Below are 24,523 nucleotides of genomic sequence, written 5' to 3' on the forward strand. Positions count from 1 at the left end.
AATCAGTAACTAGACACAAGGTGGTTCTTCTTTATCTGAATTAGAATTAAGTTCACAAAATATGCAATCTGTATGCCAAGAAATACTGTCTATTGTTTTCTTTTAAAAATATGCTACTGTGTTGACTTAAATGTCCACAATAAATCAAAATTTTAAGCATTATCTTTTACAGTTATTTTTAAACTAATTCAGTGGGGAAAAGAATTACTGTTGGAATGTTTTAACTGGTCACGTAGGGGAAAAGCGACATCAGTGATTTATTCTACAAAAGATGGTCAAAATGCAGTATTACCTGCTAAGTTCTAACTATGTGCCAGGCACTGTTGTAAGTGTCTTTATTTATATTATCTCAACTGAGTCCTTAGAACAGCCTTACAAAAGGGACTATTTGTGTCATGTTACAGCTTTGAAAACCCGCTTATGGAGGTGAAGTGGTCAGACAGCTTCAAAGTGGCCAAGCTGGGATTTGAACCCAGGGATCTGGCTCAGAGCCCAGCATCTTCACCACTGTCCTTTGTCCCAGAGGAATTTAGTCATAGACTGAACCAGTGACTCAGTCTTTTTCTCTGACTTTATAAAAAAAGTACTGTTAGAATTTATATATTCTTTTCCTGGCTGTAAGAATCTTAGTTATTTAGCAGATAGTCTTGAGTGGGAAATGGTGCCCCATTAGCCAAATCCTGGCTGTGGTTTTCTGAGAGCTTCATTTCTAGTTCCTCATGTTGGATTGGATCCTAGGTGGCAAAACCCTGTTATTCCAAACGCTCATTTGTTTTTCTGAAAAGCTAAATATTTGATAGTAAAGAGTTAAGGGAAGACCTTGAAAATGGAAATGTTCTTATCCAGGCAGACAAGTAAAATGATAATAAAACTATGCATAAAGGCTTCTTTTGACTCTCCTTAAGTTTGATACTCCAGAAAATATAAGAACCAGTGAAAAAAATTTTATTTCCTAAGAGTACTTTTAATTTCCTTTCATTGCGTTTTCCTGTATTCTTTTAAACCATAATGCTTACATACCAAAATGAACAGACCATTCAAACGAAAATAGCAGTGAAGAGCTGTACTCAGTAATGAAGGCATTGAGAGATGTATGGAAATAGAAGCTATAAAACTTTAGCTACAGGTATTGTTGAAGAAAGATAGTTATTAGACAAAAAGGTAAATGTTTTCTGTTAGATTACAATCTACTACCATACATATGTTATATATTACATACCTTATAAATTGGAGTACATTAGAATAACATTGGATTACAAGTGCAGAGGAAAATTTAGGAGGGTTATTATTAGACTTTGAGTCTACTGAAGAAAGACAGCTAAGAAAGGCAAGAAACAATGTATGAGGTTTTATGTGACAGATACTCAAGAAATTCCCCCCAAACTACAGTCCTGTTGTACCTCTGAGATCATTCCCTCTAGTTTCTTGAGGTCTGATAACAAGATATTCCACCTAATGGAATCACTGCACCCCAAAACAAGACTTCATAACTCACCAGCACTTATTGGGACTGTGGGGCTGTAGAAATCATCTGAGGAAACGAAATCCCAAACAGAATTATTAGGAAAAAGAAAACAGGGAGACTGGAGAATTAGGGAAAAATCTGCTGAAACTTATTTGTTTAAAAATAGAATTAAATTTTTTCGGGCTGGCCCCGTGGCGGAGTGGTTAAGTTCGCGCTCCGCTGCAGGCGGCCCAGTGTTTCGTTGGTTCGAATCCTGGGCGCGGACATGGCACTGCTCATCAAACCACGCTGAGGCAGCGTCCCACATGCCACAACTAGAAGGACCCACAACGAAGAATATACAACTATGTACCGGGGGGCTTTGGGGAGAAAAAGGAAAAAATAAAATCTTAAAAAAAAAATAGAATTAATTTTAAATTCTTGTAAAAATGAGATAGGTGGTGTTATCACTAATTTTCAAGATCGGAATTTCCTGTAATAGTGGATAATTCAAAAATGTGTTTCACCATTTATCCTCCCCAGCTTAGGTAAACTTCGATTCTTTCTCTATAAGAAACATGCTCAAAACATTTTAAACAACAGAAAATAAAACAAACACTTGGCTCTCAGTTATTTTTTTTACTTCCATAGTTTACCTTTTGCCTTTACAGACTTTTGAAAAGAGGAGTTTATATTCACTGTCTCTCCCTTATCATTACTCCTAAGCCCTGAATTACCTGGCTTTCCATTTGAACAGTATCCTGAAAAAAATCAACCAACCAACCAACTGGCGGACCAAACAACCAACCAACCAGCCAACCAACCAACCAATCAACCAACCGAATAAATCTTGTAAATGTCATTTAATCTCCTTGTTTCTAAATATAGTAGACGCTTTCCAGACCTTATTTAACTTGAAGCCTCTTAGCACTTGACACTCTGTGACTTCTCTGACCCTTCTCTCCTCTGATCATCTTCCTACATCTCTGCCCATTGATTCTTAAAGTCCTTGTCAGGCTCTAAGTCTTTAGCCTTTAGTTTAAATTTTGTTGGTTCTCAGTGTCTAGCTTCAAGGCCTTTTCTGTCCTAACTGTACATATTCTCCTGGAGAAATGTCATCCATTACCATGTTTTGAACTATCACTCCCAATGTTGCCTACATGCTAATGATTTCCTGATCTATTCCAGCCCAGGCCATATTCCTTAGCATCAGATCACATATTCAATTCCCCTTTTCATTTATTATGTCATCTTTGACTTGATGGCCAAATCTGCTCTCCAGTTTATGTTTCCTTAAGGATTGAATGATGAACAATGGTACTTAACCCAAAATCTCATTATTATCCTTGGCTCCTACCTGTTCTTCCCTGACACTCAGCCTTTAGTGCACAAGTGCGCACGTGGGCACATACGCACATACACACACACACACACACACACACACAGACTGACCATGCCTTAGTCTACTTCCTAAATATCTCCTGAATCTGTCCCCTTCTCTCCATTACCACTACCACGGATGGGTCCTCTTCATCTCTTATTTTTCTATTTTGACTCATCCATTGGCTTCTAATGTGGCTCCACTTCTGTCTTCCAAACCAAGACCATGTCGTTGCTACTACATTGTGCTTGTTTGTCAACTACATACAATGGTCTTTCATGTGTCTCTATTTTTGTACATTTTTCTAAATACTTAATATGTGTCTAAAGACAGAACCAAAATTAAAAGTTAAATAAACAACTTTATCTAAGTCCCTATTTTGGAGGTTAGGCAGAGAAATAGCACTGGGTTGCAGAATTAAACTAGAGATAATAAACCAGAGCCAGAAAATTTGCAATGGAATTCAAGAGGCAGGATTCTGAGAAATTCTCTGAAACTCCACAGCTATGTAATTCAATTCAGTACTGATTTATTAATCACCTATTATTTGCCAGCCACTAAGCTACACCCAGGATAGAGCTCTGAAGAAGCCAGACAGCACTCCTGCTTTTTCTGAGCTTACAGTCTTGTGTGAAAGACATGCATTAAATGAGTAATGAGAGATGATCACAGGAAACTACAGGGTAATATATGGAAGGATAGAGCTAGGGGTTTTATCTAATCCAGGGGGTCGGGAAAAGCCTCCATGAAAATGTGACAATTGAACTTAGAATTCAAAGACAGGTAGGAATTAGTGAGGTAAACCAGTAATTTCAGGTGTAGGTGAGGATAGAACTAAAAACCTGACAAATGACACTTGTAAAAAAGCAACATTTTGAGTTATTTCCCACCAGAATTAGTTGGATAGATAAGATAGAGAGGCTGATGATAGAGAGATAGATAGCTAGACAGATAAGTACCTTTCAAGGATCATACTGCATATTGATTTCTTCTATAATGTGTCATCATAGCCTTTGCCCATTTCTCCTCTGGCATTATTCTATTTGAATATATTCCCATTCAAGGCTCAGATTTTCCACAAATCTTTCAACACATAAATGACTATTCCTTTACTTGCATTCTCTTGGAATTTATTTATAATTCATATTCCATTATCTTGAGACTGCACACATTTTCTAGTTATTTTAGCCATTCTATTCTTTCCTCTCTTTTTTTCAAATTCCTTCCAGAACACTTATCTCTTCCGCCTCCTTTTGGTTTTGTTCCCTCTCTCACTGTTTATCTGAGTGGCTTGAATACCTTGTTCTAAGCCATGCTCCATGTCTTAGAAGTGTCTTACTCCGAACATGGTGAGATTTTTCATCTGACATCCTTGTAGAGAATTACAAATCAGAAAATATTTTAATAGTGCAATTATGCCTTTATTTTATTTTACTTAATATGACTTCTAATGTGTCTTGTTGATAAATAAAACTATATAGGTAGATAAAGATTTGCTGCAGTGTGTATATTTTTCTAGAGCAAGCTATTCCTGTATTACTCATTTTGCAATGATAAGATGCATATTAAAAATCTGGTTGTTTTCCTGAAGATTTCATAGGCAATCTGACTAATGCTCATGATGATAAAGCAGATCATACTGGAAAAGCAAAGTGATGAAGTATATATGAATATTTGAAATAAAGTGATACCTCAAGAAACAAGTCTTCTGGGAATAAAGCTCATGGATATAAAGTCCAGCCATGCTAAAATATCACACATACACATACATGCACACACATGCTTTATAAATCATATGAAGCAGGGAAGCATACACAGAATTGCAGTGGAGAGCTCCCTACTTGTCTTGCTCCAATTAATGACCAACAGGGCTGAGTCCAGGCAAAATTGCGAATTATGAATAATCTGTGGTCTGCTCACCAGCCTTTTCCTGCAGCATTTTCCCTTTTCACTTTTGAGCCTCTTTCCCATTAAAACGAAAAAGTATCTGACATCAACCGTTATTAATGGTATTTAGACTTAGGTATATGCACACTGAAATGATTTTACCCTATTTTTGTACTTATGTTTTTATATCTCATGGTAGAAAAGAAATTGTTTGCAATGGAGAGAAGTGAGTAAATTACTTGGATGCAGTGGGTGATGGGAGCTGTACGGAGATGACCCTTAAATCATATTAAGCTTGGCTAATATTAGAGCTCGGCTCTTCCTGAAGGTAAAGCTGATTTAATACTTTGGGATGATCCAGGGAAAGGTCAAAAGGTACAGTCGAGTATAACAAATGGGGCTGAGGTTGAAGAACATAAATTTGTAGTGCCATCCTTGGCATGGTTGTGTGATTTTTCTCCAGTAGTTCAGCATCCCTGGGTATACAGAGAGAATTCAGACTGTAGCCTGGATCCACATTTGGGTTTGGCTGGCGGATGTGCTTGAATGAAGGATGATAGTGACTCAGTAGGCTAGAGAGTGAATGCTCTAGGTAACGCACCATGAGATCTAGTGTGTTTGGGACAGGAACAGCCAAAAAGGGTTTGAATAAATGGGTGATAGACATAATCTGACTAGCAAATAGACAGAAAGAGAGGATTTGGCTGGCCTAAGATGTCTTAAGGGACAAAAGTTGATTTCATGCCACATCTGAATCAGGAGCAAAGGCAGTGTCAGACTCAATATTAGAGGGGTGCTGCAAATTCTCTGGAAGTATGTGGCAGTATATCTCTCCCAAGATATATCTCATAACATTGAGAATAGTAGTGAGTGTACTGGTTCCAGAAAGGTTATTGAGTCATGTTTTCTGGGAAATTATATTCCACTTATTTATGTTTTCCAAGTAGTAATAATTGTTTGGGAATTCTGAAGTTTTGTGCCACCTACATAAACATAGTAAATGCTTTTATATCCATGCATCTCTTACTGAAAATGCATTCATTCCGTACTTTCTTATTTTAAATCCCTGAAATATTTTTAATTGTACTCTAAAATATATCAATAACAGTCAGTTTTCATGATATTGAAAAATCCTGTCAATCGGTAACATCATTTTCTGATTTGTATGTATGACTAAAAATACACTTAAGATAATGTTAAATTAACTCCAAGAGGTGGAAGAGGACAGAAAAGTTAAGTTATATCTAATAAAAATGCATTAGTATTAGTCCTGGTATAAGTCACAAAATAAATATTCTCTATTTCATCCTGACAGAACTTTGTTAGAGTTCATAATGTAAACTTAACATAAAATTATGAGCAAATATGGTAGATTATGTATGAAGAAGACATTCAAGGAAGAGATATATTCTTTGTAGAATGAATGTTTCCCTCTTTTTATACATTATTCTTTTATGAAGCAGTTTTGATAATTGCTTCCTCAGGGAGTTGTGTGGCATTTAAAAAATATAGACCTCTAAGCTCTCCTCCTAGAATAGTTTTAAGTGATTAAAGTCTAACTGGAGATATTTAACAATTTTTGAGTATTTATCCCAAAGAGCTAATTTACATAATTCATAACAAGCAGCTTAATTTAAGGCAAATTTATATATATATATATATAAACTAAAAGTCATGAAAATTAGTATTTTAATATTAAAATTTAAAGCATAACTATCTGTCATGGAAAGCTTAGTACAATGCTTAAAAAGTTTTCATTTATTATTTAAATGTCCTAGTTTGTTGTTTCATCAAAGAGAAAAACGTCATTTTGCCTTGGGGCAATGTTTAAACATTAAAAGAAAAATCACTGAAAATTTTAAAATAAATAATGGGAGATAATTTGTGGGAATATATTTGTTCATATTTGAAATTGTGAATAATGAAATAAAAGTTAGTACGAGAATAATTCTGTGCCTTTCTTGTGGTAGGGAGCATAAGGTCAAGTTTGTGACAGTTGCTTAGGGGTCTATTTTAAAATATCTTATCAGTTGATTGTAGCTATAGAAAACTTTATTTGAGGACAAACACATTTCTCTATCACCTCTAACCCCCTACTTGTGATGCTGATATAAGCAAAGACTTGTGCTACTTGAAAAAGCCACTAATGACTAGGGATGCTTGGGTAGAATTTGAAAAGATAATCTAAAGAGCTCTCAATGGCCAAAGATGAAACAAACTGAACAACTAAATAAATAAAGTAGTATTGAATTACAGCCCAAAGTATAAGATAAGTATCCATGAGTCCATACTGATGTAAACAAATAACTTTATCTATAAATAAATGGAGGAGAAGAGATAAATCTTTCATGTCAGGGAATTCCAAATAATTTATATAGATAATCAGCACTCAAGGAGGTGCACTGTAACTTCCCATTCCTTGATTGTGGGCTGTCAGTAGTGACTTCTTTCAAAAAAAGAGTGAAAACAGGAGTAACTTTACAATTGAGAAAGCTGACCAACACCACTACAGCTAGCTGATCAAGGTTAACAATGGTGAGTCATGTTGCTAGTTGTGTGCTCTTGTCATGATGTGGTCTTTCTCTCTGTGGTCTTTCGCCCCAAAACCCATAACTCCAGTCAAATCATGAGAAAAACATCAGATAAATCCAAATTTTGAGGATATGGTACAAAATACCTGACCTGTACTCTCTCAAAATGTCAAGGTCATGAAAATCAAGAATAGTCTGAGTAATTGCCACAACCAAGAGGTGCTTAGACATAACAACTAAACTGTAATGTGGTTTCCCGAATAGGATCCTGGAACAGAAAAAGGGCATTAGGAAAAAAATAAGGACGTGAATAAATATTATTATTTAGATAACAATAATGTATCAGTATTGGTTCATTACTTATGACTAATGTAAGATGTGAAAATAGGGGAACCTGGGCATGGGGTAAATGAGAACTCTGTACTATCTTTGTTATTTTCTGTAGATTTAGAATTATTCTGAAACAAAGGTTTATTTAAAAAAAAACAATTAAAATTATCTTTTAGCAACCAGAGACTCAGAGAACATAGCAGAAGCTAAAAGCCTCTCTAATTAAACAAAAATCTAGTGTTCTGCCTGACATTTTCTTTATTTTTCATGACACTATTTGCGTTTCTGAGTTGTTTAGTATGGCAACCTTCTGTTCCAAACAAGGAGACCAAAAGCAGATACTTTCAGGCAAAATAAATCTACATACTCTAATCAGGTATTTTGGCTTAAGTCCCTAACCAGTTTTTAGTTACTTGATGGAATTCACTTGTTTTGTTCCAAACTGGGTTGATAATATGTTTACTTATTTCTTCGAATGAATGCTAATGATCAGCTGTGAATACTGGCAATACACTTAATATAGAGAAATGGCTTCTGAAAACACACTATAACAAGTCAGGCTTTCTGAGACCTAAGGGAGATTTTACTATCATTTCTAGCTTTTGAAATTCCTTATCATGATGTAAATAATAAAAATGTTAGTAATAACATTTTTAAAACCCCAAAATTCTGTAGATGAGTATTAAATAACTTCTGGCATTTTCTGTACAAATATACTAATAATTAAGGTAGCCTTTGTCTGTGCAAAGTAGATATGTGGCTTGATGTGATAAATGCCTCACATTTAGTTTGAGGCACAAGCCTAGCAATCTACTGTTCTATGGTGTTTTATGACTGGTCAAGTGCATTCCAATAGTCAAACCAATTTATACAGTTAGATGCAGCATTGAATAGCGTATATTCCACAACAATCTCTCTCTATCTCTTTCCCTCTCCCTTTTCCCCATGACATTTTTGAAACTAAGGAGAAAAATCATTTTAAAATATAGGCTTTAACCAAAGTATTTTGACACTTACTTGGCATAAACATCTTTCTTATATGGATTATAAATTTTAAACCAGTGAAGAAAATATGTATTGTCTCCTAAGTCAACTTTAGTGACTTTGCAAAAGGAAATCCTTGAATGCAGTAATACCAGGTTTTCTGCCATCTCTGACTCATTTATGTTAGTGGTAACTCAACAGAAACCATGCCAGTCTTACAAAGACAGAGTCTTCATATTTATGTGAAGTGGAACATTTCTTTCAAAGTTTTACTGTTGAAGGTGAATATACTGAATTGATTAATTATATGACAACTGGAGTTGATTCCACCTTCATAAATTTCTTCTATGTGGTAATCATCAAAGAACATCATACTAGTCAAAATTTATTAGCATGTAAGTACTGAGTTATATTTATATATAACCATGTACTAGGTGCTGAAATACATTCAAAGAAGAGTTAGACATGAATCGTGCTCTCAAGGACCTTCTAGTCTAATGGAGGTAGGAGGGTTGAGGGATGAAGCATCTATATAAGGTACTTTAATAATATATTATCATACATAATGTCTGATAATCCAATGCATATTTAAAACGTTTTTTGGTAATAACCATTAGGGTTAATAGTACAGAGTGATTACTTCAAGCTGGGAAGTTCCAAAGAGTTTATGGAGGGAGGTGGCATTTAAGCTGGACCTTGATGAGAGGTGGGATTTAAGTGGTGGAGACAGGAGAGAACAGGCATTTCAAGCACCTGGGTACCACACGAGTGATAACAGAACAGTGGGAAAAGGTAGTGGGAGATATTAAGGAAGATGTATGGAAAATAAATTTGTTTTCTCAAAAATTACTGAGGAATGGGTTTGGGTTTTTGATTGAGAATGCATTTAATTGATGTTTAAAGTGTATGTATTGCCACTTTCCAAGGAATTAAAGCACTTGGTAGTATATTAAAAATAATTTGATTTATGACTTCAAATGTCCTATTGGCTTGTTACGTTCCTTGTATTTTCCATGTATATCAGTTACTATTGTAAAGTAAGTGACACTTAGGAATATTTATTTGAATTCACTTTGTCATGTGCTATTTACTTAGCATGTTTATAATGAAAACTGATTTTGGAGGTGTTCTCCTCATTATGGATAAATACATTGTAGTTTATTACATTGTAGAATTATGTGAGCCTATGTGTTGTTTGTGCATTCTTTGGAAAACATGCATTAACAGGAGAATTTAATCATTTTCTGAAAAAAAAAAATGAGGCTATTTCCCTAGTAGATAAATCTTGAGGTAATAAAGCTTATATTTGATATAGACCAAACTTTAGAGAAATTTATGTTTGCAAGTTACACCGTAAAAATGGAGGCTTCTTGGATTTCAGTAGTGTAGGGGGCTGACAATTTAACAAATTATTCCTATTAAAATGCATGGTCTGGAATTATATTCTAACGGAAGATGATTTCCTGTTAGCAGCCTCCGTCTTGAAGACTAATGCCTACACCGCTTAAGGAAAATCCACTGCTATGTTTATAAGCTCCTTTGGGAGCAATATTTTAAAGAAGCCCAGGGCCTGAACTAGGAATTACACTTTTCTCCTAGTTTCTGTGATTTAACTCAAAAATATATGGAATGTTTGGATTTAGAATGTTTTAGTTAAATTTTTTTGAGGGCAAAAAGATCTCTGATAGAGCATAACTTGAAGAGTCAGATTTTTAATTTTTTCTTGACTCTGCATTCCTAAATTTGCCTCTCCTCCTTTTTCTTCAGTCTGTGTGGACTGAAGCTATTGCGTCTATGATTCAGAGCAAATTTCTCCACTTTAGTCTATGTCACATTCACCCCCCAATCTACAATTATGTTTCACATAGTTTTACTCTTCATATTAATTTTTCATTAATAGTTTCCATACAATCAGCTTTCAAATATGATCATATTTATCCTAGTCTTGAACAGTGGAAAACAAATATATTCCTACCCTCACCTCAGTCACAGGGAGTTGGGGAACACTACAAACTTATCTAAATACGTAAAAGAATAAGCAATTTGTAAACTGTTCTTCGTACTACTGTGTTACCATTGCTTTTGTAATGGAAATCGATCTTTGCATGATCAATCCAAAACTTTATTCTCTGTCTTCATTTTTCTCAAATCTTGAGCATCGTCTTATACCTGTTACCTAGTTTACATGTGCTTCTCTAACGTTGAACTCTGCTCTCTATTGTTAACCTCCATTCCTTTATTTCCCCTGTATTCGCTACTCGCCATCTCTACTCACATTGTTCCTAAATCAGAGCACTTCCACTCCTGACTCCCAGTCCTCCCACTCTTCCTCCTCTTTAGACTTCTTTTTTTCCCAACTGAAACGGAACATTTTCACCTGAGATTTCTTCTGTTCTCCTCAAAATGAGCATGTCCTCCTCAAAAGTGAATCAAATCTTACTGTAAAATCGGATATTTCCAATTACTAATTTCTGTACCTGGCATCACCTTTAACATCTTTATTCTATATTGTCAGGTTGGAAATCTTAGAATCGTCTTCCCTTTCCACTCTTCCTTCTATTTCTTCACAAGATATTGTCACAAAGTAGAACTTCTTTCCTCTTTCTCCTTTATTCCCACTGTCTCCAACCAAGTCAGACCCTCATCATCCCCATCACTTCGTGCTACCGTTAATCTACCATAAGAAAAAAGTTGTATTTCATTATGCTGCTCAGTTATTCAAGAATTTCCAGACCTTCCTACTGTATTCCATATTGACTCCAAATTCTTTTGGCTACTTTTAAATTCTTTTGTAATGGAATTCCATTGTACTTATTCCTCTCTATTTCCACCTCCTCTCCAGAATACTTCCACACTTCTTCACATTTTGGCATATTTTCCTCCTCTTGCCCATTTCATTTTGCCTGTCCAAATCCCATTGATCAAATTTAGCTTCATCATCTTCTTCTCTCTCCCTTTTAGACAGATGTGTTCCATTTTTTGCCTTCAACTGAATTTTCAGGAATTTATCACGAAGCTTGGTAGTAATTATTGGCTGGGTCTGCGAAAATTAACTAGCTGTTAAGATAAATTATCCAGTCATTCACCCTCATTTCATTACTCATTTTGCTTCTATGCATATGATTCTTAAACTAGAATCACTGCTCATGACCCTCTTGTTAGTTGAAGAACTAAGCCATGGACATGAAGATGAGTGTAGTCTTTATACACATTTAATGTGAAAACAACATTAAAAGTTTGAGAAAATTTAGATAGTCAATATGCATATTTCAAGATTTGGCTGATACAAATACTGTTGAAGTATGTATAGTATCATGTGAGAAATTATTATATTTTCAGGTCAAATAGTCTCATCTACAATTTTTAATAATTCTATTAATTTTTTAAAGTCAAGCTTCTGCAGTTTTAGCTCAAGTTTTTTAGTGAAGTTGGTGATTTTAGATAACTCTTGGGGGTGGGCAGAGAACAAGAGCATCATAAATAACCAAAACTACTCTATTCTCCTTGATGCAACCTACATTCTAATTGAATCATGTGATTTTCCAAGGCCTGCATGCCAACTCATTCATTTAATCATTCATCAATACAACAAATATATTTGGAGCACCTATTATTTGCTAGGAATGAGTCAATGCTAAGCTACAGTCTCTGTGTCTACTCCCTCTGGGCCTTTCCTGATTCATTTTTTTTCCATCTGAAATGCTTTCTCTAGCCCTGACATCATCTTCGTCTATCAAAGTCCCTGTAGCAGCTAAATATCCCTCCTCTGCAGCTTCTTCCAGTCCTCTCAACTAACTAAAGTAGTTTCCCTCACCTCAATTTCCAAAGCGTTTTGTTTGTGTTCTATTAATTGTCATCCAAGTTGACCATCCAAATTGATCATCCAACTTATATTTTACTCATTTTCGTACATCTTACTTATACTTGTAATGATGTTTCTCCCCCTGTTCTTTTTTGGACATCTTCCAGCTTGTCCACATTTTCACAATATTGAGGTGCCCAAAACAGAATAAAATAATGTTCAAGTGACAGATACTTGTAGACTGAGATTATAATACAGTGCCTTTATTTCTTAAAGCCCTGAGTATTCATGCATTCATTTATTTAATACATATTTAGAGAGCTCACTCTAGTTGCAGGCACCACATTCGACAATGGGGATATAATGGGAAGCAAAAATAGGTATGGTCTCTGACCGTGGTACATCTGCTGTCTTTGGAGAAATAGACATTTAGAAAATGTCCATGTACATATAAAAATACAAAGCATTTTTTTGTGTATGAAGGAAAAGCCAAGATACTTAGGGACTGTATGACTGGGGCCCCTCCTGGCCAAGTCTGGAGGTCATTTCTTTATTCAGTCTATGAATGGTTCTCTAGGGCTTACTAGGTGCATGTGGTAGGTTTTCTTTAAATGCATTAGAAGAATAAGACAGGGTTATTGCCCTCCGTAAAAATGCCAAGGGATGGCTTGTGAGAGATGCTCACCGACGTGTTTTTTTGTAATCTTGTATGAAGCGTGAATAAGTATCTTTAGGACACGTTGCTGTTTTTTTATTGACCAATAATTAAAACTCTAAGCAAAAACAGTGTGCTGGCTAAATACATAGTTTTACATCAAACCCTCCTAAATCCCTTTCCCACATCGCCAGTTTGCCACTCCCTCAGTCCCACCCAGAGAAATATTTTGGAGATGACACTGCTGGCCTCCGCATTAGGCTTAATATGTTCTAAGGTTCACGTGCCGTACAGGTCCTGAGGAAAAAGAGGAGTGACTGTGGTTTAGAGACCTTGGATTGTGCTGAAGGAGTAGCTTGTCCACTTGAGGATGGAGAGGGTGAAAAAGAAGGGAAAGGAGTGAAGTGTATTCCATGTACTTGAAGGGAGAAGTTGTGCAGGAGAAATTAAGAAAAGAAGGTGCGAAGGAGAAGTAATTAGATTAGCCGGTCCAAAGCTCCGTGATCAGGTTGAGGATTAGTGAGAGAAAAGGTCAGGGAGATTGGGTAGGAATGCAGATTAAGACATTTACGTCAGTTTTAAATTGCCACCCGTTTTTGCATGATTTAATTCTCATAAACATATTCTATGGGTTGATATTTCTCTTTTAATCTTTTATGTTGTTATATAATACCATATGGGTTTTGAAATAATGACTTTTGAGTTAGTAATCTCAAAACACAACAAAATAATTATTTCAAAATTGTTATCTTGGACACATATCTAAGATCAGTTCTTGAGTCATTACGTTTTTGTTTTTTCCAATTTCTTTCTGGCACCAAGAAAAGCCTGAGATTTTTCTTCACAAGTTCTCTGTTTTTGTTGTTTGCTTTCTCAGCTATTGAAGAAGCCAAGCACACAACCTGTCACTTACCTGAAAGTGGAAGCCATATCTTTAAAAAATGAACTGAAAAGTACAAATCACAAAAACCTCTTGCAGAATTTGGTAAATTTATCATTAGTTTTAAAATTTCCTGCAAGTCACTGGCTGCACACGTTAACTTCGACCTATTAATGGCATTCAGTTATCTGCTGAGCGGCGCCCTATAGTGGATATATTTTCTGTTGAAAAAAGGTTTAGTAAGTGCCACTGAATGAAGAAGGAAGGGATGGATGAAAGAAGAGAGCCAAAGCATAATTCTAGTTACAGCTATGCAGAAACATACGTACTGTGTATGAGGTCTTGGTGGGGACTGAAGTGAATTGGAGTGCGTATTCGTTTGATTCATTTATAGGTAACTGAAAATTTCTCTCGGTACTGGCAGTTCCACTTAAAATACGCCCTAGTGTTTGTGTGAATTGCCCATACAATTAAAGAAATTTGGTCTTCAATTCTTAAGTATTCCACCGCAAATGTTCCTCTGCCCACACAGCCTTGATACTTGTTACAGACCTGGGAACATATGCTCCTGGTAGAAGCATTTTCTTCCTGACACATCGCCCATTCTGCTCCTCAGATAATATGCAGCTACCAGTGGGTGAAAACCTCAATATAATTCAACTATGAAATAATATCTTTAAGTGTCATTGTTTTAGGGAAAAAAGCATAATCTAAATGGAAGTAGTTTTCCTGTTTATCCATGTAGAACCTAAAATCTGTGGAAATGAATAATCTAACTTCAAAAATCGCCTAAGATAAATAAGTAGAGTGATTATTTTACAAAAGTATTTTGAAGAAAAAATATAGTACTAAAAATTTATAACTATAAAAAGCACTTAACTTTTTATAATTGAGATTTTGTTTGATCGCATTCTTGGCTGTCATTGGTTATGATCCCAGATTTTAGTTGGGAAAACAAGGTTTTAAAATATATGAAGAGAAAACACTTGATGTATCCTTGGCTTTGTTTTATATCATAACAGCTAAAACATTAACTGAAAGTGTAGATACAACACTGGGCCTTTTAACTTTTCATGGCATTTAATCCTTTTCTCTCTCTTGTTCTTAGTGCTGTGGAGTCCTTTCCAACTCCTAGCGACCCTGTGTGCAGCAGAGCAGAACCCTGCCTGGTTTTTCTGCACCATCCTCTCACCTTCCCACGCTATATCAGACAATATTCCACTCATGTTCACAGGGTTTTCCTGGCCAATTGTTTTCAGAAATCAGTGGCTAGGTCCTTCTTCCTAGTCTGTCTAGTGTGGAAGCTCCCCCTGAAGCCTGTCTATCATGAGTGACACTTCTGGTGTTTTAAACACCAGTGGCATGGCTTTCAGCATCACGGCAACTCGCAGTAGCCACAGTATGACAACCGATGGACAGGTGGTGTGGTTCCCTAACTGGGAAACGAACCTGGGCCTGGGTGGTGGGAGCACCGAATCTTAACCACTAGACCACCAGGGCAGGCTTCATCTCTCTACCTTTTGTCCATTTTTGTTAGTATTCCTAGTGGCAAGACTAGCGGGTGCCTAGTGGCAACCTAGAAACTAGCACAGTTTTAGTGCTCAGTAAATGTTTGTGGTATTGTCGTGTACACCAAAACAAGTTTTTGCAGTTGTGTAGGTAAAGTATGAACTTACTGACTGGGAAATCCTGCCCAACTCTCCTGTCCTTTCCCCAAGGAAGACTTGGTCACTGTCCTTTGTGTGCCCTAGGATTACTCTCTACGTAAGTCTATCTTTATGTAAGAACTTATAATATTTTAGAAGACATTATTGAATTGTTTGTCTTTCCTAGACCTTATTTTCTAGAGAACTGAGGCTATGTCTAATTCTCTCTGTATGCGTAATGACAAACCCAAGAACAATACATATTTGTTGATAAATTAATGTTTGTGCCATGAATAAAATATAACCGCAGGAACTCCTCAGCAAATGCTGCCTTTGAATTTCTTTAATAATAGTACTTTTTTTTTTTAAACAGATGACCAATTGTTTCTCTCTTTTGGGCACGCTCAGTACCTATAGTGTGCTATTTATGAACATGTCTTAAATTCTCTCCTGGTCCTATTGAAGTACAAATCTTCGTTTTCCTATTGAGTTTGAAATTCTTGAGGATAGAATTTGTATATAACTTATGTTTGCATTTCTCAGAGTGCTTAGAGCGATACCTGCTATGTAGAGGATAGCCAATACATATTTGTTGAAATTATTATAATGTTACTATTTAGAGAAAATAATTGATATTAAATTTGACTCTTGCTTTCCAAGTGCTTTTCACCTTTAGGACATCAGAATTGACTTTGGTTTATACACTAGTGAGATAGCTTTGCAGGCTAAGGCAGGAAGAATTCAGAAATCCCTTTTGAAAGAGGCAATCCCAACCGTAGCTCCGTTATTTAGAAAACGTGTGCTACTATATGGGCATAGGGACAGATGAGCTATCGTGTTGGTTCTCAGGGAATGTAGGTAAATTCTCAGTGGCTTCTATATTGAAAGGCACAGAAATCAAAGACCAGCCAATGAGCCATAGCTGGAGCATCATAGTCTACTCCCATTCAGGGCTTGGACCTTCCCTTGTGAAAACAATTTGATTTCATTTCATATGTGTGACTGATAAGGACTGGTGAAAGTGTGGCTGTGTTGCCCTACTAAGTGTGGGGAAGTTTTTTTTTTAAATGCTACACTGAAATCCTTGAACCATTTATTCGGGCAATGAATATGATGGAAGGAGTCTAAGCATGGAAGTTGGTTCTGGGTGCAAAAGCAATTTTCCTCATTTCTTGCCTACAAGATTTTAAGAAAGGTCCTTAGCTGGGTGGGTTTCAGTTTTCTCTTATTAACTTTAGATAATGCTGCCTGCTTTGATTGTTTTGAGTATCAAATGAGATAATGTTTACAAAGTGCCTATTATCTAACAAATGCTACTTATATTGCCCTGATGCTGCCTTCCTTTTCAATATTCAGTGAGGTGAATTATTATATACAGAAATCAAGATCATGAACACATTCCAAAACTTCCATAAAATGTAGACATTCTGCAGACTTAAGGAAACAATAATGTGCTTGGACATTGATTCCATGCCTTCCGTCACACCCTCAAACTGGAGCAATAATGCACAAGATCTGTGTGGCATTGGCAGCTTATGAATGAATAAAGAGGATAAGGGTTTGTTGAGATCTACAGAGTAACAAGAAACACAGGCAAAGTGACCTATATTATCAGTGACAAGAAAGATAAACTGGATGACTTGAAAACAAGCAATGTGGTGGGAAGATGATGGTAGCAATGAGGGAAGAATTACTCTGAAATTAAAACCTCCAAACTTGAATAAACCTTAACTCAGCTATGTTTTTAGACAGGGAAGTCTTCAGTCATCTTCCTTCTTTTCAAAATTTCATTGGTTGGATGAAAGTATATCGGCAAATAAAAAGCCCTTAGCAACTGATAGTCATTTCATTGAGCTTCAAAATAAAGATGTCTTCAATGTCTGTGTCGTGGAACTATCTATCACTAAGATCACCTAATGTCAAATTTCTTTCAGTCCATCCTTGGAAACAGTAAATAAATGCATGCTAACTATCAAATTTTACTCTAGAGTGAATGGTGCCAGAACACATTTTGCTTGACATGACCACTCACAACAGTTTTGTTTTCTTTAAAGGAATCAAGTGCTGAGAGTCGCAAGTAGAGAATAAAATTTTTAAGACTCACTTAACGGTAAATCAAATAAAAATACTAAAATGCTAAGGAGTAGTTTTAGTTTGGGCTTTTTAAAGAACTCTAAATTTAAACACTAGGAGCTATTTTATACATTTTCTTCTCATCTTTTATAAATTAAGGATTTTTATTTTTATGAAGAATCTATATGTTGTCATGAAGACAGAATACTTCAGCATAGACCTACTTAATCCTCATGGAGTTCTCCTCCGTTCTGTACCTGTTGATTAAAGCTGTAGACTTATAGCAGTATATCCCATGTGTGACAATTAGGGGTAAACAGATGTTTTGATTCAAGGGAATGAAGGTTGTGGGCTTCATTTGAAGTAAATTTGAATGACATAATGAAAGTACCCTTGAATGACATCTTTCTTCCTGTTGCTTAAAGCAAGAAAGTTTGAAGAGTTTAAAACTATGCATCATAATTCTGTCTTCCAAGGGGAAATGGAAAAGGCTTGCACCTATTTAATTTCCAAGCCATCCAAAAGAACAAATGATCATATATATTTTTATGAAAATCTTATAATGTTGTAATAAACCTTCATTAACAAATATGATTAATTTGGAATTCGATCGTTGCGAAATTGGCAGGATGTATGCTATTTGCTAGGCAATTTAAGTATAAAGAAGATTGGCATAGAGTTTGGCTAGGAATAAGCACAAAAGCAGTATTTTCGGACATTGTTTATTCAGTGGTCTTTATCAAATTATTATTGACACCGTTTTATGGTAAGTTATTCACCATTCACTATCAGGTGCCCTCAAATGCTGGAAATTGCATAGAGCAATTGAGACCGGAGTTTGGGGCAGGGAGGAGATAAACTCCAACTGGTCTGGGGATGGGATAAAAGAGGATACTGTAAAGGAACTGGCATTTAAGTTGACCATTGAAGTAATATCAGAAAATATGGAGACTGAGTTTGCTTTTAGGAGAAAGAAATCCCAGATATTTGTTGGGAAATGGCAAAGACAAGGAGTCTGAAAAACTCTCTTTTTTAATTTAGCTGAGGACCATGTATGTACAAAAAGATAAGCTTTAAGATATAGAATTGGGACACACTGTGGAGGATTTTCAATGGTTACATTTCCTTTTGCAAACAATAGGAAAGTCTGGTGGATATAAATAGGAAGCATTTTACTGGGCAGATAGAAACAGGAAAATTAGTAAGCTGAATGATGATATAATAAGAATTTCATAGAGGATGATGGCAATGGAAAAAATGAAAAGCTGAATGTGAAAACTATTGTATTGGAAGGAATGTAAGGCTGAGCAAATGATCAAATGCCAGGGCTGGGCCAACAGAGGAGTCAGAGATAATGTCTAAGTATTATGCCTTGTGGCTGACTGAAAGAAAAAAAAAGAACCTAAGCTATAATAAATGGAAATAATAATATCAGGAGAATTATTTTGAGGCCATAAGGTTAATTGGTTTGGATTTCAACCTGTTAAGATGGCTGTTCCATTGGAATATTCAGAGGGCACTACTATGCAGGATGTAGTTAGAAATGTACAACTCCATCTCGGAGATTAAGGCTACTAATAGATTTGAAAACCATTTATATTAACATATTATTTAAGTCTTGGGGATTGATGAGACCAAAGGAGAGAGCGAATAGAGGGATGAAAAGTTGGGTGAGATAGTCATGTAGAATGCTCACTTTGATGGCGGAAGAAGCGGAATCAAGGAAAGGTTGAGGAATAAATTCCTATTAATAGACAAATATGAGTGAGGGACTACAAAAATGCAGAATTATGGAGACCAAAGATTTGGGAAAGCTTTGAGTAGGAGTAGTGAACAAAGTTGTGAAATGCTACAAACAAGAGTATATGGACCAATATGAGGCCATTAATATTGGCAGTTAGAAGATTAACATGCAATGAAAAAGTGCAGTTGCAGACGACGGGCAAAGTAGAAAAACATGTTTATTTTTGTCTGGATTTGTGCAGATCTTAATACTTTTGTAGGGATTAAGTTTCTGTCCCATTAGCTCGTTTTAATAAATAAGATTAGCTAAATCACGGTGTACCTCCATCCATCTCATGTTCTCATTGGGTAAATTGCTATGTTTACTGGAAAGCATCTAAATGTCTGCAAATATGATTTAACTTAGCTTTAGTCGTAAGTTAGGCTAAACTTTCCTCCAATTGGGATCTTAGCAAGGTCTTACTGTATAAAGAAACCTAGTGTATTTTTGCTTTAAGTTGCCTATATTTAAATTGTCTGTGCTTTCCACTATCTTCACACCCGACTCCCCATAGACAATGAATTTGTGCTTGTGAGACAGCAAGGCATTCGACCAAATAACAGACCTGACCAAGAAAACTTTGCAAAGCTTGGGAAAGGCATATGTCCTACAAAACGTCAACCCCAGTGTGAGTGTTCTGTGTGTAAGTGGTGAGATCTATAAGGTGAGGAAGGATGTCTGAGAATCCATCAGATCAGAGTTCGGGTATTGGCTGCTGAGACTTGGTGGGGTGAATTGCCACTGATAGTCCTAGAAGGAGGATGCAGCATTTAAGAGAAGGCACTTCATGTTATTTTTCAGGAGATATGTGTCCAATAATTGGGCTATTAATTGGACTTTTGAAAATTGAATCAGTTTGAAATAAAATTTGAAGCATAATTGTAAGGACTATGTGTTTTATAAAATGTAAATCCAGCTGAACATTTGTTTATTTACATTGATAAATAAGTTGGCTTACAAACGTATGCTTAATTGATGGTTGCGATGTAAAAATATAATTTTTAGGAGTGAGTCAAATGTGAGTGATAGGATAGGTTCGTTACATAATTGACTTCAACCCTAGGTAAAATAGTAACCACATATAAATCTGGTACCATTTCAGGAGTTTAATCTGATACCGTTTCAAGAGTCCTTTCCTCCATTCTATTTAATGACAAATATTTATTTCATCAGAGAGAGGGGAGAAGAGAACTGTTCATTCAATATTTAGAGAGAAAAATTTAAAGGTAAGCACCTCCAGTAGTGAAAATGGCAACTGTTTAAATTTCTTTAAGGTTTTAAGTTAGAAATTTCTGACATCAGATTATTTCAACTAGAGCAGATGTCATACGGGGCAGGGGAACCTGGAGGACAGTGGGGAATTCTTGTTAGAGAAGGGGGTTTGTCTGTATTTACCACAAGCCTTAGAGGGATGCAAGTGCATAGAAAGAAAGAAGCATGACTGAATTTTGAATTCTTCACAGTTTAATATCATGGACTAATCTTTAAAATGCCACGTTTTCCCTTCTAAAAACTTATATAGGGAAAATGGATTCTTAAAAAAATTTGTCTATAAAAATCATTTTATTAGTAATTAAAATTATAGTTCTTAGTGATGTATTAATTATAATTGAAATACTATTTTGTCTATTTTATCCACTTTCGGTGTAAATTAAAAAGGATTACCTAGGTTATTCCTCTACTGTAATTGTCAAGACTATTGGTTTTTCCAGTGAGTGCCCTCTCTGCTTTGCTGGTTTTTTAAAGAAAAACTTTCTATATAACACGTTATATACTCTACATTTTTCAGACACCATTGCATGCAGTCCTTCTGCAGAGAAACTCTGAGGGTAGTAGAAGAAAAGTGAATTTCACGGCAGTTAAGACTTGCCCCAAACCGTAAAGCAGGTAGAACTAGTATTGGAACCCGATTCTGCCTCCCAAGTCCAACCGAGATCTTTTACACATATTGTCTCGCTAGAGCAGGATGAATAGAAGGAGATGAATTTGATAACATCCCAAACCAGGTGTCAGATCCAAAAGCGTATTGTTTGCAGGCTGTCTAACTTAAGAATATATTCCTAATGTCTTCATTTCCTATTTGATTTATTTTAATGCATTCTATGTTGTAAAAACTCTCAATGAGTAGAAATCCAGAGTTATATAAAAGACAAATTAAGAAATTATTTACTGCATTAATGGCTCTTTGTCTTATTAAAAAGGATTTCTTTAAATATCCCCACTGAAGTGTATATTTCCATTAAAAATTCAACTAATAGGGGCTGGCCCCGTAGCCGAGTGGTTAAATTCGCGCGCTCCGCTGCAGGCGTCCCAGTGTTTCGTTGGTTCGAATCCTGGGCACAGACATGGCACTGCTCATCAAACCACGCTGAGGCGGCGTCCCATATGCCACAACTAGAAGGACCCACAACGAAGAATATACAACTATGTACCGGGGGGCTTTGGGGAGAAAAAGGAAAGAAAATAAAATTTAAAAAAAAATTCAACTAATATATCTTAGCATTTAAATCTAATAATGATGGAGGAAACAACAAATAATTAGTAACAAAAGCAAAAATAAAATAAGAAGTATACTGAAAATATATGTTGCTCTGGGGGTTCTTAAAAAAAAAAAAACAAAGAAACATTGCCAGATGTTGAACTTGAAGGATAGGTAGAAGGCTAATAGGAGAAAGGATAGGTAGGATGGAAGTAACTGTATCTCCTGTACATCTACCTAGGTGTGCATGGTAAGGTAAGAACAAGCACTCTCTTGCTGAAGATGTGAAGTGCTTGCCATAAAGTGTTAAAGAGGCTGAGGAGGAAGGAGGAGGCTATATGATGGAGATCTTTGAAAACCAGCTATTGTTACCTAATTGAGAGAGTCATGGATGGTTTTTTACCTGGCAAGTTACATTTTAGATAGGTTACTCTGGGAATGGTGTGTAGAATTGATCAGATACCACTGCCAGGAGACTCTTGAGATATTGTAAGCAAGAGATAGCTCTGTCCAAACTAGAGAGATGATGGGAATGGAAAAAGGGAATGGAGAGGAAAGGCAATGCTGTAATAAAATATATCAGACATAGAAATTGAGAGTTAAGGAAAAGGGAGAGCCTGAGTATGCAAGAGAAATTTTCAGAGCGAAGATTCAAGAAGAGAAACTTGTGGGTAGGTAGGCAAGAGAGTCTCATGAGGTCAGTTTTCAGGGACATGTGCATTGCTTAAACAATAGAAGGTACATCACACTTTTAGAGTGGGTGATAACTGTATTTTCCATAGCTAGCTAAGGAATGAATTCATGTTGACCAGATAAAGTGTTATATTATGCAAAGTCTATAAGAAGATCTGTGTTTATGTCTATAAAATAGAGTCAATGGTTCTTTAAAAGGAAATTATAAGGTTTAATGTAGCTTCATATTGATATTGAGATATCTAATGGCTTCAGACTGTATTAAGCACCACTAATAAAAAGTTATGCTGTGATAAACATTATTTCCATAATGAAGAATAGGCAGCATGTTATCTTTGTCTTCTCTATTGACTAAGAGGGATAGAATATGATTTTTCCTTTAAAAAGTACCTTCTATCTTAATGACAGAAATACAAGAATGTCTGTAAAAGTGAGTATTTTTCAATGGGCTCCTGGGTACTCCTCACAAAACTGGATTTCTTTTGATAAGTAAGGAAAGGTAAATGAGTACTAAGTAGGCATTGTGTGCCACAGTTTGTTATATACTAGGATCTGTGATTTGCATATCTTATTTCATTTAATCTGTAAAATCCTACACATTTGGTTCTATAATAATCTTCACTTTACAGATGAGATGGTTTAGGATTACAGAATTTAAGTAACTTTTCTCCAAATTAAACAGATGGTAAAAATTTCTGGTTGAAGATAGCTGCAGTAGTAATCATAAAGGGCAAATGGATGAACGCAGCTTATATTGAGGTATTAGACCCAAACAGTCTTGTTGATTGACAGAATATGACATTGAGTAGATTTATGGCCAGGAGTTATCTAGGATGGCTCGCAAATCATGTATAGAGTTGTTCCATTCCCTGACATAGGGAACATATGAGGAATATATGTGGGAGGTGAGATGATATATTTGAGCTTGGGCATGCTGTTTGGCATGAGTGTGAGATATGCAAGGCGATAGGTTAGTAGGCTGCTGCTGATGAGGATTAGGAAGCTTAAGAAGACAGGAATGGACTGCAGATAAAGCAGTAAAGTCATCAGTTACGAATTAATCAGTAAAGACTTGGATGAGTGTGTATTACCCAAAGAGTATGTGTAGAACAGAAGATAAAAGATCTGTGTGTGACACTCAGGGGAACAGTGGCCTTCAAGGGGAATGCAGAGAGAGGAGCCCAGAGGAGACACTGATAAGAGTGTCCAGAAAAGTGAAAATCCCCAGGGCACACACAATTTCATTTTAGAGTTCAATGATGTCACTTCTTTGTGAAATAGCTATTACAATATTGCCTCTCCTCTACATCTCTCCTCTGTCCTTAGTGTATTAAATGGCACATTTTCCATTTCCATTAAGAAAGGCAGGAGGAAGAAAATATTTCATTGAAATTGCCAGTGCATGATGTATGATTGACATGGGTATTTGTATACTTGTCCATAAATGCATAGATAAGTTTTGATGGAAAGATTGATGAAATCTTCAAAATGACTAACATTTATCTTTTACATAATGCTGGGGGTGGGTGGAGACAATGGGAGAGAGTGCTTATTGTAGTTCGTTCTTGTAAAACTACTTTTATCCCAGGAGTCATTCATATTTAGGGATGATAGTAACTTTGAAAGGTATGCAAATGTATACCTTACCAAAGTCTTGCCCAAATAGTCTAAGTAGGAGACTTAATGTAAAATAAAAATATCTCAGTTAACATAAATTTCTGTCATAAAATGTTATATCATTTATGCTACAAAACTGCCAAAAGAGGACACCTATGATGAGGATGAAGTAAGTCATGTTTCCAGAGACTGTTTCATGATTATAGATTTGTCTTAGTTGGTTTGTTTCTTCATTTTTATAAGTATATACTGTAACAAGTATTACATAGTCCTTATACCTTAACAAGGTAATAGTCTATTATCTAGTCTGTTAACTGCAGTGTCAATAGACTTTGAAA

At 35.8% G+C, this 24,523-nt stretch overlaps 1 protein-coding gene across 1 annotated transcript in view; it reads left to right on the forward strand.

Moving 5' to 3' along the window:
- HCN1 (hyperpolarization activated cyclic nucleotide gated potassium channel 1) overlaps positions 1 to 24,523 on the forward strand; it is a 368,187-nt gene that overhangs the window by 17,325 nt on the left and 326,339 nt on the right. The window lies entirely within an intron of this gene.

The sequence above is a fragment of the Equus caballus genome, chromosome 21 (genome assembly GCF_041296265.1).
Source record: "Equus caballus isolate H_3958 breed thoroughbred chromosome 21, TB-T2T, whole genome shotgun sequence".
Taxonomy (NCBI): domain Eukaryota; kingdom Metazoa; phylum Chordata; class Mammalia; order Perissodactyla; family Equidae; genus Equus; species Equus caballus.